This window comes from Alligator mississippiensis, chromosome 3 (genome assembly GCF_030867095.1).
Source record: "Alligator mississippiensis isolate rAllMis1 chromosome 3, rAllMis1, whole genome shotgun sequence".
Taxonomy (NCBI): Eukaryota; Metazoa; Chordata; order Crocodylia; family Alligatoridae; genus Alligator; species Alligator mississippiensis.
The window spans coordinates 142,606,146-142,624,451 of record NC_081826.1 but is presented as its reverse complement, the minus strand read 5'-3'; the positions used below and the strand labels follow the sequence as shown (position 1 = coordinate 142,624,451).

The 18,306-nt window shown below is 40.4% G+C and overlaps 1 long non-coding RNA gene across 1 annotated transcript in view; it reads left to right on the top strand.

The window, feature by feature from the left end:
- Positions 1 to 18,063, top strand: part of LOC132249403 (uncharacterized) — a 34,999-nt gene extending 16,936 nt beyond the window's left edge. Inside the window, exons 2-3 of the long non-coding RNA XR_009460891.1 lie at positions 10,408 to 10,880; positions 17,621 to 18,063. This is a non-coding gene — a long non-coding RNA (uncharacterized LOC132249403). The remainder of the gene's footprint in view (positions 1 to 10,407; positions 10,881 to 17,620) is intronic.
- The last annotated feature ends 243 nt before the right edge of the window (positions 18,064 to 18,306 follow it).

Genomic DNA, 18,306 nt, shown 5'->3' with positions numbered 1-18,306 from the left:
TGGCCAGCAACCCCTGATTTGTGCAAGGGGAGTGTAAGTATGTCACAACCAAAAATGAGCTATAAGAAATCATTCCAGTCCAATCCCAAAGCGGGCAGGGATACAACTGTAATGCCTTGAGTTCCTCCTTGTTAGTATATCCTGTAGTTAAAGCAATCTTAACCTTAGCTGAACTAAGTTATTAACTGATTACATAAGATAGAATGAGAAATTAATCTATTTTAAAATTAAATTATTGGAAATCATCTCCTTTACTTTGCATCCAGAACACTAATCTCAACATTCTGCATTTGGCCTGTCCAAGTTGCTGACATCAAGAACATCTGGGGCCACATGCACAAGTGAATTTTGGTGCCTAAGTAGGATCACATTCCACCCTGCTTCTGTCCCTGAAAAAATGTTAATACATCTACTTTTGTAATGCAAACATCTATTTTTCAGGGACTTCAGCAGGATAGACTAGGATCACATGTAAGTGCCTAAGTCCACCTAGATATCTGTTTAATGGAATAGATTATGATTCCAAGCAAGAGCAGGAAATTGCATTCCTTACCTTTCCCTGATACCTCTTGGTTCGATCAGAACCCTGATCTCAAGCTTCATATTTGTATTGGTTCTATAATACTAACATAGTATCACTTTAACCCAGATCAGTCAATTACATACACTTAGGTCCCTGCCACACATTACATATATTACACAATTAACTGGTTAATCATGCAATAAATTTAGACTAGCCACATGTGCAAAGTAATTATTAGGGCTGTGTGAAGCTTCGGTCCCCAATTTGATTCAGCGGAGATTCGGCCAATTTGGTGGCTGAGTCTCCAAATCCATATCATATCAGAGGACCCATTAATCTCTCCAAATTGAATAAGAACCCTCTGTGAGAGAGAGATTCAAAGAGATTGGAAAGATTCGGTAATTTGGACATAGACACAGCTTTAAATGTTTTTTCTACGTACCTCTAGGTAGCAGGCGGCTCGTCAATGTTGCGATGCTGGGGCACATGGATTGTCCCACAGAAGCACAGGGGGCTCCCCAGCATGCTTGGCAACAGACCTGGAAGTGGACCAGAAGCACTTCTGGTCTACTTCTGGGTCCATTGGGCAGCATGCTGGAGGGCCTCCCACCACACCCCAGGTGTGACAGCTGAAATTATGTCTATGTGATAAAGGTGCTTGCTGAAGGCCCTATGAAGATTAGACCAGGTATTTTTCTGTATTTGTTTAGATATTAAGCTATATGTTGTTGCTAAAAGCCTAATTAAAGTTTAAGATGTAGTGAGGCCTTGTATAAAGTAAGACCTAGTAAATTTAGCAAAGCCTTGAAGTAGTAAGGCCCTATGGCATAGTTAAAATTACCTTATCAAAGGAATGCAAGGCTTGTACTGCTAATTAACCAGTCTAAGCACAGTTAAAGTAAAAGGAATCTGAGTGGTTGTACGTTATCAAAACCATTCAGAAGGTTTAAATTGGCTGGAATATCTGAAAACCATTCAGAAGGAAGATATAGCTCTGTTTAAAGGATTAGTTAGCTGTTGCCTGGATCAGTGGGTCTGTGGACCTCGAGGAGCCCAAGGACTGCATTCCAGGGTCCTTCCCGGTACCCGTTCGAACAGTCCTGTTCAGGGATGCCTGACTTCACTGAACTTTGTGGAAAGAGAAGCTTGCTGCGTATCAGGCATCAGAGGGGACTGCTGATAAGTTGCCGACACAAATTGTTTTTGTCTGTCATTGTTTGTCTTGTTACTACATGTAGTTGTGTTTTTGTTAAGTCAATAAACCTTTCTTACCTTTCTACCCCTGACCATACTCTCAATCCTGAACCCTTCGCAGGCGGCTGGAACACCAGGCTCAGCAACTAGTGCCTCCTGGGTCTGGGGGGGGGGGAGGAGAGGGGAGGCACCCAGGGTCCTCCCATGGCCGATTGCCAAGCCAGGAGGGCATGGGGGGTCCCCCCACTGCATTTCCTAGAGGACCCAGAAGTGAACCAGAAGTACTTTTGGTCCACTTCCAGGTTCACTGCTGAGCACACACCCCTCCCCCTTGTCCCCCCGCACTCCATCTGCCGCAGCATCACAGCAATCACAAGCTATGTCTGCTACCTGAAGTTATATAGAAAAAAAAAAAACTTTTAAAGCTGCGTCTATGGCCAAATCGCTGATTCTCTGAATCAGCATCGAATCTTCAGATTTGGATTTGGCCAAGTCAAATCAGAGACAGTGATATGAATCAATGAATCAAATCACTGTCCCTGATTTGGGCTAAATCCGAATTGAATAGGGCCCATTTCACACACCCCTAGTAATTATCATCCCATAAAAATGTCTATCCAGCTACAAAAAGAACTAGTTGACTACAAAGTTAGTGCTTGAAGATTTGTAACAACTGTAATTGCAAGTTTCTATCCAGCTTTAATTTGAATATGTAGCAGGGCCCTTAATTTCTTATGACAGTTATGTTGTCAGTTTAAGGTTTACATTTAAGCTATATAGAAATTGTGACGATCTGTCTATGTTTATATTTCTTATAAGAGATACTGTAACTAAGTTATAGAGGTCAAACATCACAGGCAAATATACTTTGCAAGGATTCATTTGTCTTCTGGGTAGAAAGGGAAGCACTTATTCACTTTGAACATAGAAGAGCTGAAGCTGAGTTTAAATCACGTCAACATGTTATAGGTTGGTTCAAAGAGCATCAAATGCAGCACTGTAGGCACTGGCCTGAAAGTACAGAGGAGAGAGCAAAGGTAGTACAAATACATGTTGTGTTTTAAGAGGCAATTTATACACATAAAAGAAGAAATATTCTTAGAGGATAAGAACCTTTATTGAAATAGTAAATAGGCCAATAAATAGACAAAGCTGATGTGCAGATTGACCTGTTGTCTTCTGTAACATGAGAGATTATGTAGCAAATAATCACTTTATAATCATGCTAAGATTACATGCAGCATTTAACACCCATTCAGGCCTTATTTTGAGAATGTGAGTGGAATTTCCTGCAGAAAGTTAAATTTCACTTGTGTGAATGGGGTGTTCTTACCTACCTATCATAGCACAGACACTTGAGTTCTGGTCAGGCATACTTGGGTCCTGGTCAGGCCACTTAAGCCCACACTGAAACCTGTGTTGCTGCAGCTTCATGGCTCTAGACACCTGAGTTAATTGTAATCAAGCCACATCAGATATATCTACAAGTGCTGCTATCCTACTTCTAATTGCAGGGTGGACATGGTCTAAGTGGACAAATAAACTCCACTGGTCCTGTGTACCCAAGAACAAGAATAACAGCCCTGATTTTATGATTGGCTAAATGTTGCTGTCAGTCAGCTAGAAATTGCCCCACAAAATAAAGTTTTATAAAAAAAACATTAATTCATTACACCTAAAATATTTTGTTTCAGACACCTTGGTTCTGAAACATTTTCAAGGGATCCAACAGAGTTCTCGTGGTGTCTTCTTTGGTTTTCAGTCACATTTGCTCAGGGGTGGGGAATGTTGCAACCTGCATGTCCCTGATCTTGGCACAGACTGCTAGCTGGTGTACACTGGAACCATATCCCCTTTGGGGAAGATGATGCTCTCCAGATTTTGGCGTGATGGAAGCCCCCAGCAGCTACTCTGCAAGATTGGCATTAGCAGTGAAACTGTCAAGAGGGTGGATTTCACTAGGCAACTGCAGGGTCCAGCTTGTAGGCCAACTGTCTTCCTGGTAATATACCAGGTCATGACAGGGATCATGATCCTCAGACAGTTTTTCTACACCAGAAATATGCCAGTGAGGCCATTCCCAGCTCTTGACCAAGCCAAAGATCAAGAGACTTTACTGAGCATCTTCCCAGCTTCAGGCATGTATTACTGGGATATGCTTGGGAACACTGTGGCCAGACACATTATTGCCATAGTGGAGGCAGGCCCAGAGATTACTGGATTACTCCAAAACAACTTGAATTTTCCAAGAAGTTATCTGGCCACCCTGAAGTTTATAAATGGTAGAGAGTGTGCTGATGCTGCATACATGAGAAGAAAAAAAAAATCTAAACAATACAAAACAGGCCCACGTCAGAAAGGCATTTTAGAGCTCAAATTTGGAGTCCATAAAGGAAAAGAACATGGAGCTGTACATGCTATGCCAAAGAAGGCAGCCCTAGAAAATGCCTGGGTTAAGTTGTCCACTGGGCCCTTTGGCCCATCCATCACACTCCAGTCAGCTTGCCAGGCCTCTGGTCCTGGCAAGGCTATTTTCTCTGGGCCCCTGGCCCTAATCCCTCCTCAGGCTTAGGCCCCCTTGGCTTGAGCCTTCCCTGACCTCAGCCTTCTCCTCTCTGGGCCTGTGGCCCTCGCATGGCTACTGTAGCCCTATCCCTGGCCTTAGGCTAGACTGCTTCTTCTACACCAGTCTTCTCCCCTTGGGGTCCCTGACTCCAGGACATACTGCCTCCACTGGCCTTCTCTCTCCCAGCCTTGTTATGCACCAGCTCACAGCCCTCTGGGTCCCTGACCTCAGGCTAGGCTGCTTGACCCTGGCCTTAGCCCTCCCAACCTTGCCCAGCACTTCACACCAGCCTCTCAGCCCTCTGTATCCCAGACCCCTAGCTAGGCTGCCTGCTACTTAATGCCCTACCAAGCATGCCTCTGTATCCTCCACACCTAACCTGTAGCCACAACTCAGTTGTCCAGGAAACAATAATAACATAAACATACGTATAATGACTGTACAACAAAATCCTCCCCACAATAGATCATTATTTCCCTGCAAGCTATAAGCCCCACCTTAGCCTGTCCCTTGTAGCTCTCTAGGATGAGTTGGGTCCATCAGTCAGTCTCCTCTGGCCATCTTGTTCAGGAGGTCCTCTCTATGCAGCCTACAGGGCCAGACTGACTGCCTGGTTTCAGGCACTTGCCTCCAATGGTTTCAGGGTGCCTTCAATGCTCCACCTCTTCCAATTAGGTTACTCTCCAGTCACCCACAGTGGTTTCCATTTTGGCCTGATGACCCAATCTGACTTTCTCTGCTGTAGGTTCTCTCAGCTGCTCATACCTGCTTTTTCTGGGATGACTAAATATCTGCCCCTTACCTGCTCATCTTCTAGCAACTAGCTGGTCTTTGCCCAGCTACTGGCCCTATGCACTAAGCTTCCAAGATAGTCTCTCCCCTAGGGGTAGATTCTATCCTGACTATTACTGGCCTGCTTGCTTCTCAGAAGCTAGTCCTTGCTCAGCTGCCAGTCCAACCCAGCTAGCTTAGCCTGTTGTAGCATCTCCTTAAGTAACAAGAGCCTCTGGCTTCCTGTTACATCACAGGGGGAGCACAAATCTTTGCACCCATTCTGGTGTTAAAAACAAGTCAAGCCCTGGATCTCATTAAAAGGGTTTACCCAGGAGAAGAACAGGGGACCACAACAGCTGAGGAAGATTTTGAACACTAAACTTCTGATGATAGAGGAAGATTTTGACAGAGTACTGCAATGAGGAGGAGGTGCACTTTATGTAAAAGAAGCATATGATTACTCAGAGTTCTAGTATGAAACTGGAGATAGGCCTGGTAAAAGTCTCTGGGTTAGGGTCAGAGGGGACAGCAACAAGGGTGCTGTTGTGGTGAGGGTCTGCTGTACACCACCAGATAGGGGGATGTGGTGGAAGAAGCTTTCTTCAAACAGCCAGCAGAAGTTTCCCAACCACAGACTCTGGTTCCCTTTTCCCAATCACCCTGCTATCTGCTGGGAGGACAATAGAGCAGTGTGCAGACAAGCCAGGAAGTTTTTGGAGCTTGTTGAGGATAACTCCCTGGTCCAAGTGCTGGAATAGCCAACTAGGGGCCAAGTTCTTCTCAACCTGCTGCTCACAAACAGGGAAGAATTGGTGGGGGATGTAGTAGTGGATGGCAACTTGGGCAGCAACAATCACAAGATGATTGAGTGCAAAATCCTGAGGAAAGAAAGGAAGGAGAGCAACAGAGTAAGGACCCTGGACTTCAGAAAAGTAGATTTCAACTGACTCAGGGAACTCGTGGGCAGGATCCCCTGGGAAGCCAGTCTGAAGAGTTCAAGATAGCTGGCTGTACTTTAAAGAAACCTTACTAAGACTTTGGGAACAAACCATCCCGATGTGCAGGAAGACTAGCAAGTATGGCAGACGACCAGCTTGCCTTATCAGGGAACTCTTTGATAAACTTAATCACAAAAAGAAAGCTTATAAGAAGTGAAAACTTGGAGAAACAACTAGGGACGAGTATAAGAATATTGCTTGGTTATGCAGGGATGAAGTCAGGAAGGCCAAAGCGCAATTGGAGTTGCAGCTACCAAGGGACATGAAGGGAAACAAGAAGGGTGTCTACATGTATGTCAGTAACAAGAGGAAGATCAGGGAAAGTGTGGGTCTCTTACTGAATAGGCAAGGCAACCGAGTAACAGAGGATGCAGAAAGAGGTTGAATTAGTCAATGCTTTTTTAGCCTCAGTATTCACAAGCAAGGTCAGCTCCCAGACACCACAGTCTGGGAAGCAGATGAGCAGCCAACAGTGGTGAAAGAACAGGTTAAGGACTATTTAAAAAAGCTGGATGTGTACAAGTCCATGGGGCCAGACAGAATGCACCTGAGGGAGTTGGCTGATGTGATTGCAGAACCAGTGGCCATCATCTTTGAAAACTCATGGTGATCAGGTGAGGTTCCAGACAATTGGGAAAGAGCAAATATAGTGCCCATATTTAAGAAAAGTTAAAAAGAAGGATCCAGGAAACTACAGACTGGTAGCTTCACCTCAGTCCCCGGGTAAAATCATGGAGCAGGTCCTCGGGGAATTCATTTCTAAGCACTTGGTGGAGATGAAGGTGATTAGAAGGGATCCTAGTTTTATCTGAATAAAAAAAGTAATCCAAAATTCTCTGATTCAAAAACCCCTCCAAATCCACATTTTTCCCATGATTAAAACAAAACAGCACTATATATTATGTGTATTTCGGGTTTGTTTTCTAAATCAGAGAATTTTGGATTTTTCATTGGAGAAAACTAGGATCCCTGGTGATTAGGAAAATCAGTATGGCTTCACCAAGGGCAAGCCATGTCTGACCCAGCTGAATGCCTTCTATGATGAGGTGACTGGCTTTGTGGATGTGGAGCAACCAGAAAATGTGGTATACTTTGAATTTATCAAGGCTTTTGATACAGTCTCCTACAACATGCTTGCAGGAAAGCTAAGGAAGTACAGGTTGGATGAATGGACTGTAAAGTGGATAGAAAACTGGCTGGATCATTGGGGTCAGAGGGTAGTACTCAATGGCTCAATGTCTAGTTGGCAGCCCGTATCAAGTGGAGTGCCTCAGGGGGTTAGTCCTGGGGCCAGTTTTGCTCAACATCTTCATCAATGACCTGGAAGATGTCAGAGAATGCCCCCTCAGCTAGTTTGCAGGTGACACGAAGCTGTGGGGAATAACATACATTGGACGGCAGGGCTAAGATTGAGAGAGACCTAGACAAATTGGAGGATTGGGCCAAGAGGAATCTCATGAGGTTCAATAAGGACAAGTGCAAAGTCCTGCACTTAGGACGGAACAATCCCATGCCCCATTACAGGTTGGGGACTGACTGGCTGGGCAGCCGCTTTGCCTAAAAGAGCCTGAAGACAACAGTGGACAATAAGCTGAATATGAGCCAACAGTGTGCCCTTGTTGCCAAAGAAGACTAACGGCATACTGAACTGTATTGGTAAGTATGTTACCAGTAGCTCAAGGGAAGTGATGATTCCCCTCTATTCAGCACTGGTGAGGCCACAACTCGAGTACTGTGTCCAGTTTTGGGCCCCCCACTACTGAAAGGATGTGAAAAAATTGGAGGGAGTCCAGCAGAGGACAATGAAAGTGGTGAGGTGGCTGGGGCACATGACTTTTGAGGACAGGCTGAGAGAACTGGGCTTATTTAGTCTAGAGAAGAGAAGACTGAGGCAGGATTTAAAAGCAGCCTTCAACTACATGAAAGGTGGTTCTAAAGAGGATGGAGCTTAGTGCTGGCAAATGACAAAATAAGGAGCAATGGTTTCAAATTGCAGCAAGAGAAGTTTAAGTTAGATGTTATGAAAAACTTTCACACTAGGAGGGTAGTAAAACACTGCAACAAGTTACCCAGAGAGGTTGTGAAATCTCCATCCTTGGAGGTTTTTAATACCTGGCTAGGCAAAGCTTGGGTGGGATGATCCTGCTTTGAGCAGGAGGTTGGACTAGATGACCTCTTGCAGTCCCTTCCAACCATAACTATTTGTGCTTCTACGAGCTGAAAAATACCATGGTAGGGGGTCAGACTTGATGATCTGCTCAGGTCCCTTCTAACCCTACCAACTATGAAACTATGAAACCCATCCTGCTATTTGTATGGTTTGGCAAGCTCATGTCACTGTAAGGTTGAGACTAGAGAAACTTGTTGCTCTGAGAATTTTCCAGTATGTAGAAAAACAAACAGGGTGGGTACACTCACTAGTCACTGTAAAGAAAAACAAAAAACGGATACCCTACTGTTATGAATAGACACAAAAGAACTAAATTAATGTGTAAAAAGGAAACATCTTCCACTGTCCTCAAGGGGAAACACTCTGGGAGACATGGCTTTTGCCATATATCATCCGACTCTTGATGGATCGGTAGAGTTCTGGCATATGCCTTTATGGAAACAGTACATATTTGTATACATGAATTTCCACTTTGAGACATACTGTTCTACCTTAGGCTAAGGAAGATGTAGGGATCTCTACATTTAAGAGACATTAGAGTTCTACACTTGCAATGTTTCACAAGGAAGTTCAAGAAACTGTTGATGATACAAAGGATAGTAAGGTTCATACAGAAGAGATTGTCTCTGGGTAAAAGAGTAGAAGAGAAAGATGAAAGGCTGAGATCAGCTTTGGAAAAAGCTGGAACAAAACAGGCAAAATCTCTTTATAGTTGAAATAACATGTGTGGCCAAGAAGGTAATACCATGAAGGGTTCAAAGAGGCCATGATAGGGCTGGGGCCATCACCAATAGAGAGTTGTCTGCCCTGAAAGGGAAGGATGGAGTTCAAAGATTCTTTGGGATGGTGAATTGAGTAGGGAATTTTTTGTCTAATTTAGCTGCCAAAACCAGATACCTGTTCAAAGGTGTCCCATGGACATGTCTGCCAAATCCAAGAAAAAAGAATGCAAAAACCGAAGGAGTTAGTTAATAATACTGCCGTCCTTAGATCTATGACAGCAACAGCAAAACAAAATTATCCATAGATACTTCTAAGGAGGGCCTGGCAAAACAGGAATGAATGGATTTTTCTACCCCTGGACAACAGTGATATTCCAAGAGATCTGCAAGTCCACATGGCATCACATAGCACTTCAGAAATATATTAACCAGCTAGCAGTGGTCTAGCTGATAGATTTAATTATAAGTATTTGAAATTCTTCATTATATTAATAGTGTTTGTTAATTATGATTACTGTTATGCTTGTGTGCTAAGGAAAATGTGAGGAGCTCTACATTTAAGAGACGTTAGAATTAGCCTGCTGAAACTAGTTGTATTGTGCAGAGGTTGATTTTCTGTTACACTGATGAGCTAGAATTCAGACACTGAATGAGGCAGACCTCTATCATGGAGCACTTTTTGGACAAGCAGAGATATTTCTATGAGCTGATCGTTCAAAACAGAAAAATGTACTTATTCCCTGCAGCTTTCTTCAACAGAAGCAGCTGTATTAAACACAGTAGTTGTTGGCTCATTTGAGGCCTAAAGCTTATGCACAAACTTTTAATGCTGACTCTCTGCACTCAGTATGGTGGAACCCCTGTTAAAAGTAAAGCAGTAAAATGCAGAAAGTTTCCATGTATTCAGAGGAAAAATATTAATGGAAGGTTCAACCAATCCAAAAATTAAACTCATAATATTCCTGAGCAAATGACTGCTCTTAACAGTTATTTACTATATTTTATAGCACAGTGTTAACCTAAGTCATAAAACATAATGACTTGGACTGAAAATGTGGCAGCACATTTTAATTTTCATTCCAGAACTACTAATGCACAGAGTTTTAACTTTGACTTTGGCATTTTTAATGTCCAGGAATTTGTTATAAATTGCTACAGAAATTAGAATTAATTTCTACAGCAAAATAAAAACAGATTATTTTCCTCTGACCCCCTCTGTACCTCCTGGAGCTATAAAATGGTTTCTTTTGCATGATGCCTATGAAAAAATACAGAATCCTTTTCCAAAGTAATGTTATACAGAGAGATGTGCCAAATGAACTGATAATAATTGGGATAGTTTGGTAACCATGGTAGTTATAAAAGGGAAAGAGAGTGCATGTTCATAAGCACAAGTTTTCAGCTTGTAACTAGCATGCTGCTTTTCTCAACCTTTTTGATGAGCCTCCTTTATTTTCAAGTTCCTAATGAACACACCAAATGGATCCAGACCGTGCCATGACAAGAAATACAAAACCTGCCAACACATCTCCACCACCCCCACAATTACTACACCCCACAACAGAGCCATCAGCATCCCTGGATCTTACAGCTGCACCTCCAGAAATGTGATATATCTCATCCAATGCACCAAATGCCTTGATGGAAAATACATAGGAGAGACCAAACAACAACTGCGCACCAGAATGAATGCACACTGGAAATCTATCCAAGACAGAAATACCCAGTTACCTGTGGGGGCACATTTCTCACAAGAAAACCACTCTCTCTCCAATCTCTCAGTCCTGATCCTCAAAGGAAACCTACAAAACACTTCCCAGAGATGAGCCTACAAACTCCACTTCATCAACCTCCCGGATACTAAAAATCATGGACTAAATATAGACATTGGATTTATGACACATTATAACCTGCCTGAGAGCTGACTCCCCAGGTACTTCTCCATTATTCATTCCCCTTCTCTCCCCCCACCTTCCCCCCCAGCCTGTCTCTCACCCATTGACTCCTCAATCTACATCTTTACTGACTACCTGTCTTGTATGCACACCAGCCCAGCCGCTGGCTTCTTTACTTCTCATTCTATCCAGGAAGAGCACACTCCAACTGCTGAAACTTCCTTAGCCTGACGAAGGGTTTTTGAACCTGAAAGCTTGCTTGAAGATTGTTTTCCAACTATTTAAGTTGGTCTAATAAAAGATATCAGATTCACCCAATGAACCTTGCTGACTGATGTCCAGTGGTTGGTTGTAGCTTCTCTCTTGGGCACCTTAGAGATCTTAAACATTGCTCCTAATACTTAACTGAAGATAAAGTCCTATAGAAGGTGAAAATCAAAATATAGATGAGACACTGGAGGAAAAGAAACTGACAGGAAGTTCCTGATGGACATTTTTGGCTACAGACATCCTGTATAGACAGTTTCTTTTTATTGAAATCCCAGGAGAAAAGTTACTGTTTATTAGATGTTATGATTCTGTTTAATGCACCTTTAAACATAAAGGTCCAAATACAACTCTACTTTCAGTTGGGTAAGATGCATTTTTGGCCACTTAGGGTGAGGTATAGATCCGTCTTCCATTGGGAAGGCATATAATCCTGTATAAATCACTAAAAATGGAGGCAAATGACACTCACCTTTTAACTCAATAATCTACTAGTTAGAGCACTCACACACGAAGAGGGAGACCCTAGTTCTAGGCACACATCAGCCAGAGCAAGTTTCTATTTATATCTACCTCCTAGTAATTTGTCCTACCTACTGTATTATGGACTAAGTGTTGCCCAGAGAATCCTCCAGTCCCAGCGGGCAGCCAAAAAGAGAAGACATGCAGGGCCAGGAGAAGAAGCCTAGCTCAACGGGATGAGTATTGCCCTGGAAGGGAGGGGAACCAAGCCTAGGGCCCTTCTTTTGCTTCCAGTGTTCTTTCTACATTTAATAGTCACTAGATAAAATGCATGGCTAGCAGTAAGATAGCTTTCCCTCTCCTCAACTGGGAACAAAAAAGGCAAGAAACCCTTGCCTTCCAGGACAGTGAAAAGTCAGGCTCCCTTTTTCTGGCTCCATGAATTTTGTATTCCTTCTCACACAGTGGCCAAGCTTCTATAAGAGAGTAGTCCTCAGCCCACTCTAACCCATAGCTTGCTGAGTAAGATAGTTTTTCCTGGGAAGGAGGAGATGTCAGTTTAAATCCCCTCAAGTTGAGGAGGGTCTAGAACCCGGGTTTCTCATGCCCTGAAGGGATTTTTCTGGCTCTCTCTATGTAGAGAAGATGTGCGCAGAAAAGATCCTAACTGCTTCAGAGAGGTTACCAATATTTAAACAAGGAATATGGAAAGTGCTATTCATTCTGCCCAAGACAAAAAAGGAGTATTATCTGTAACAGTTACATAATGCTAAAAGGGTGCTTTCTGCTAATTTTGAATCACACAGTCTTTATTATCTTTCAGGCCAAATCCCATTTTGCAAGCCAATATAGTATTAATCTGATCCAAATGTCCTTCATCTGTATTGTCATATATTCTATATCTCTATTTTGAACAAAATAGAACAGCCATTCACATGAAAAACATATTGTAATCAAACTAAGCTTGGGGGTTTGGCTTCCTCAAACTTTATCATTTTATCTAGAATTTTTTTCTTCAAAAAACGTTCTTGTGTTATCATAATTAATAGACTGACCTGTTTTTGAATGTCTGCTATTCATATTTTAACATTTCAGCACATTCTTCCAGTAACATTTTGCAATAGAATGAAAGAGCTAAAGTAATGTCTTAACAGTATAAATAACTTTTTTGATGTTAATAGAGGGAGACAGAGGAAATTAATCTCAAGTATTAGAATACACTTGTAAAATTAATAAAAGTAAACATAAAAATGTGTTCTTTCTAGGGAAGAGATCCAAAATTAGTATCAACTTATTGCTTTTAGTCATCTTTTATTTTATTTTATTTTTTTAAACAAGGAAATGATTGCTAGGGCACTGCACGGCTGTTATCCATGTCTGCACATTATATTGCATGTCTTTTCTGTTTGTGTATGTAATATGATGTAATAGTCCTGTTTCTTCCTAGTTCTTTGAATTTGATATGCAGCCATAATCTTTCAGAAATATAACAATGACTGCTGAAATCTAAAAGTCATTGCTGATTTAATACCCAGATTCCACTATTTAAAAAAATATTTTGTGGAAACTTTTGTTAAAAAATATGAATAATTTATTTTTACAATTTTAAGTGAAGGCCATGACATCATAAAATTCTTCCTTTGCCAATTTATTACAAATCTATTATAGCTGCATTTTACGTAGTATTGAATTATGCACTTATGTCCTGTTTGCATTGTTGTTCTCTTAATTGCATGCTTGTGTATAAACACACACACACACGCACACACACAAACTTTGCTTTAGACTTTTTCCTAATAATCATCATTTCTATTTACTAATACTTTCTTTCTTGACTTTTCCTTCTCCCTATAATAAAGAGTAATTGATGTAGCTATCTATTTTAGGCATAGATACCATAAACATTTACTTGCTTAACTTTTAGCTTCAGTACAACTACTTGTGGCCCCATTTCAGAAAGGCACTTACAATTCATCCTGTTTCAAATGCTTTGTTGAATAAGAATGCATGGATGATTTGTTTAAAGTTAACAAGGTGTTTCAGTGTTTTATTGAATCAGACCACATGTGCAAAGTTAAAAACATGTATGAATGTTTTCAGGATCCAACCTTACAGTTTTCCAGAGTATCCATAGATAGACCCCAAACATCTATGAGAAGCTTGTATCAGGGTACAGATAAATTGTATCATGAGATCTTTTCTTTTCCCTTCCTTGCTAATGGTAATATTAGGAATAACATATATATGCAGTAGCATGAACTATATAAGATGTCAATATACAATTAACATGGGAATAGAAAATGCATACTGCAATTAAAGTTAGGTTAAAAGTACTAATATTTCTTTTAGTAAGCTATATTTACTTGTTTAGTAATAGTTATTATGAAATTATAGTATTTTCTAGGCTGTTCTGTAAATAAGAACCTCTTTATTCACCAAGGAAAGCAGAAAAAAGCAAGCTGTCACAATATAAAATTCAATATATAAAAACAACAAATATGTAAAATATGCTAATTTATTATGTGTCATTGTTGCCTGCAAGTAACATAGTTTTTTAATATAATAAGCATAAATTCATTAAACACTACTATTATCGCTAGGAAACAATATAAAATAGAAAGTATTCCTATTGTTTGTGTGATGTATTGTTTTAATTTTTTTTGTTTGAATGCTGAATGGTGTGTGCCATATTAAAGGAATTTCTATGTATGCTGCTCTGGTTATACATTGAAGTAACAGGGGGTAATTTTTTTTTCACTTGCATCTGAAGTTGCCACCTAAATTCACAGTTAGGTATCTAAGGCCACATACAGACATTCAGTTTCTCATGGGATAGTCATTGCTGTCCCAGGAGAAACCATGAATATACAGATGTTCAAGATTCTAATCCCAGAGCAAAAAATGGTCACCCCAGGAAAAATATAACCTGAGAACAATCAGGGGTTAAGTCACTACCAGAAGACTTTCTCCTGGGAAAGCAGATGTTGATACAACTTATTTTGATTGAAGCTTCAGCACAATCCTCTAGCATCCCAGGGTGCTTTGCTCTCCCTCCACTGGCTGCTCAGCATTAGCACTGCAAGCTCTCTACTCTTTAGGGGCTCAGTATTCAAATGTCCATTTGGGAATATCTAGATAAGTTTTTCTATCAGGAGAACAAATCCAGGAGAATTCTCCCAGGTCATTTGAATGGGTGTATGCAGTATACAGCCTTAGTTCTTAAGTCCCACACAGACCCTCCATGCAGCAATGCCTGCACCACAGCCTGGCCTCGTGCCGGTGTTGGAGACTCGAGCTACCACACTGCAGCTCCCAGCGTCCTGTTCCCTCATGGACCCTCCATACAGTGATGCCTACACTGCAGCCTGGCCTTGTGCTGAAGTTGGAGACCCGAGCTGTCAAGCTGTGTCCCGGGCCCTTGCAGACCCTCCGTGCAGTGATGCCTGCACCACCCACCGTTTCTGTCCAGCAGCAGAATCTTTCAGGCTCTTTTGGACACCCACTGGGCAGCTCTCCCAGCTCTTCTTGGCCCTGGGACCCCTTCCATTTTCATCCGTTGCCGACTGCGCCGCATGCTTGGCATGTAGCTGCTTATATCCCCTTCTGGGCTCCACCCCCAGATTGAAAATGAATGAATAAGGGGGCTAGAACTGCAGTTCCCAATTAGGTACACTCCTGCCCCCCTCCTTTGGAGTAGAGGGGGAGTGGACTCTCCCCCTGGTTCTTCCCCTGTCGGTCTCTGATTGGTGGGTTTAACCCCACCAAGTGTATTTTTGGTCTCTTAAGCCCAGAGAGCTGGGCAAAGCCCGGCAAGCCCACCACAAAAATATATATTAATTCTGAGAGGAGTAAAATATGTGGATTTCTTTTGTATGTAAAAAGTAATTGAAAATGACTTCACTGGAAAACAAAAGCCAAAATCATTTAAAAAAAAAAAATCACAAATTTTCAGCTGAATACTCAGAGAAAACTCTTTTTTAACATTCTAATTTAGAAATCTCCTGGTCTTTTGATTTTAATGTTTTCAACTAAAATTTTTTTACACAAAAAATGTCTCCATTGAAAATGTTCATAAAGTCCAAACTAACCGTACTTAGAGTTACTAAGTGATAGTCCTAGCCAGGAAAGGTTTTTGGGGGTTTTTGGAGATCTTTCCTGGCATGGATTTAAGTATTTTTAATTCATTTTTAAAAATTTATCATAAAAATAATTATAATTACTCTAAATTAAATTTTCTTTAGGTTTTTATTGTTGTTCTAGGTTTGATTTTTTTTTTAGGAGACTATAAAAATATCAATGTAGGAATGTTTAATCTTAGGGGCTTTTCAATTTTATTATCCAAAATTCTGTCAGATTTTGACTCCCTTCTGAAATTTTAGGGTTATTCTTAAAACACTGATATTTCTGTAAAAATTCACAAAACTAGCATCAGAATTATTTACATAGCTTAATTATGGTTATCAGGATGATTCTATATTATGTACAAACTCTTTTTAAAAAATGTTATTTAGTTTTGCAAGCCCAGCACTCAAATTTAGGAAATGCCAGACTTATGGTTGCCCACATAATGGTAATTCTGCCTTCATGTGGGTCCAGCTGTTGTGTTTAGGGATGAGAGAAGAAACAGCCGCCAGATGATCTGAATGTACTGCTTATTGTAGCCAAACCAGAGCAATCACATACTGGTACAGGGACTTGTACAACACAGTTATGGGGCCAGACAAGACTCAAGATAAAGCAGCACCATGTGTATTATATGGAAATCTTGTAGGTGTTTCTGTTGAGCCCTCTGTCTCAGTACTACAGTACTGCATCATTCTGTGCAAAGAATGAGGTAGGGGTGCAATCGCAAAATAATATACAATTATGTAATTAAAGGTTGTCATAATTCATTTGCACAAGGGGAGCTGGGCAAATTAACACTGAACAAGCAGCCATAAATCTGGAAACTTGTAATTCTTAGAGCACTTGACTTTTAATTGCTCAAACTAAATAACATTCTTTTTCCATGATCTTCTAATGCAACATCTCTGCTTTAAAAAAAGAGAGAGATACAAAGATAAAAATATTTTGTTATACACAGTTGTGATAACTCCAACTCTCCCCATCAACAGTTCTGAACAAAGATTGAACACTGAACTTTTACTGCTACAATAAAATTTGAACACTTACTCTAGAAAATCCCCAGCCTTAGCTGGTAGTAGTAAAAAGCTGGTACCCCCAAATGTTTTCTTGGAACCAAGTATTGCATTAGAAGAGTAGTCATGGTTTCTTTCTGTGCCACAGTCACACATTCCTTCTTCTGCATGATCACTAAGTTGAGGGAGATCCTCCCCTATCTGGTGGACCCAGGAAAAGATAGGCTGCTGAGGTCAGGGGCTGAGTCTATGGTGGAAAAAAGTAGAGGCAATCTGACCCATTCCTCTTTCTTCTTCACCTGGAAAATTGATTCCCTTTCTTTGTTTTCTTCTTTTCTCTCTTTCTTTCCTTCCTTTCCTTTTCCTTTAACCACCTAGAATATTTCTAAATAGAGTAGAACAAGAAAAAGGAAAGTGATATCTTTTAATAAAATGAATTTCAATACACTCAGTAACAAAAATAGAAATAAATAAAAAATTGGAAGGGAGGAAGAAATCCAAAAATTGGAAGATTTTTGAGAAATAAATTCTGAAACATTACCAAATGTTTCTTCCCCCCCCCACCCCTTTTCTTTGAATTGCAGATTTTTAAGTTAACGGTGTGACTGATTTCAATGTTTGAGAGTCTAGCACGGACTTTCAAGCCTGATCCTACAAACAAGATGAACAATGTTGCCCTTAATATTAATTTTAGTAAATAAACAAAAAGACAGTCACACATGGGCTTACACTCCACAATGCAACATTTGTCTTCACAAATGCTGCATGAAAGTCATGCTGACTATATATTCCTTTTTTAATACCATACATATGAAACAATACTACAAATGCAATACAAACTTGTATTAAAAGTGTTCTGTAAAGAATGTCACAACATATTAAATATGTTTTCCTTTCTTCTTCTCCAACAGCTTACAGGAAAAGAGCTAAGATGACATCAGGATAAAAAATGGAATGTTTTGATGGCTGCCTTTTTATATTCCTGTTACTGTTCCTCTGAATTAATTCTTTTTAAGATACTTATTCTTTTATAGGAAACAATTACTAGTAATTTTAAGAATCAGTCTCAATTTGTGTGTTACTTGCAATATTAATTTCCTGTTGTTTTTAACTGTGTTGTTGTATTTTAATATAAAACAAGTATAGTATATACTTTATGTGATATCCATCTCTCATTTCAGATATTCCCTAATTATTCCATTTTTTAAAATGACATGGTACAAAATATATTGATGCATTATGGCAATCATAAAAGATGCAATATGTTTTTTAAAATTCCTAAAACTCAGACTGACCAAATAAAATAAGCTCTGGTTTCCTGGGATGTGACAGCCAGATGTAGCTCTGCTTTTTATTTTAATATAGCAATAATCCATATTGGCTTTATGTTATTTCCTGGAGAAAACTAAGTTTGCACTCAAAAATGAAACATTAATAATAGCTTCAAAATTAGTACTTGTTTTTAGCAGGAATTATGTCTTGTAGAGTGCGTGTGTGTGTGTGTGTGTGTGTGTGTGTGTGTGTGTGTGTGTGTGTGTGTATGAGAGAGAGAGAGAGAGAGAGAGAGATTTATAGGGGGGGTCTTTTGCTTTTGTTC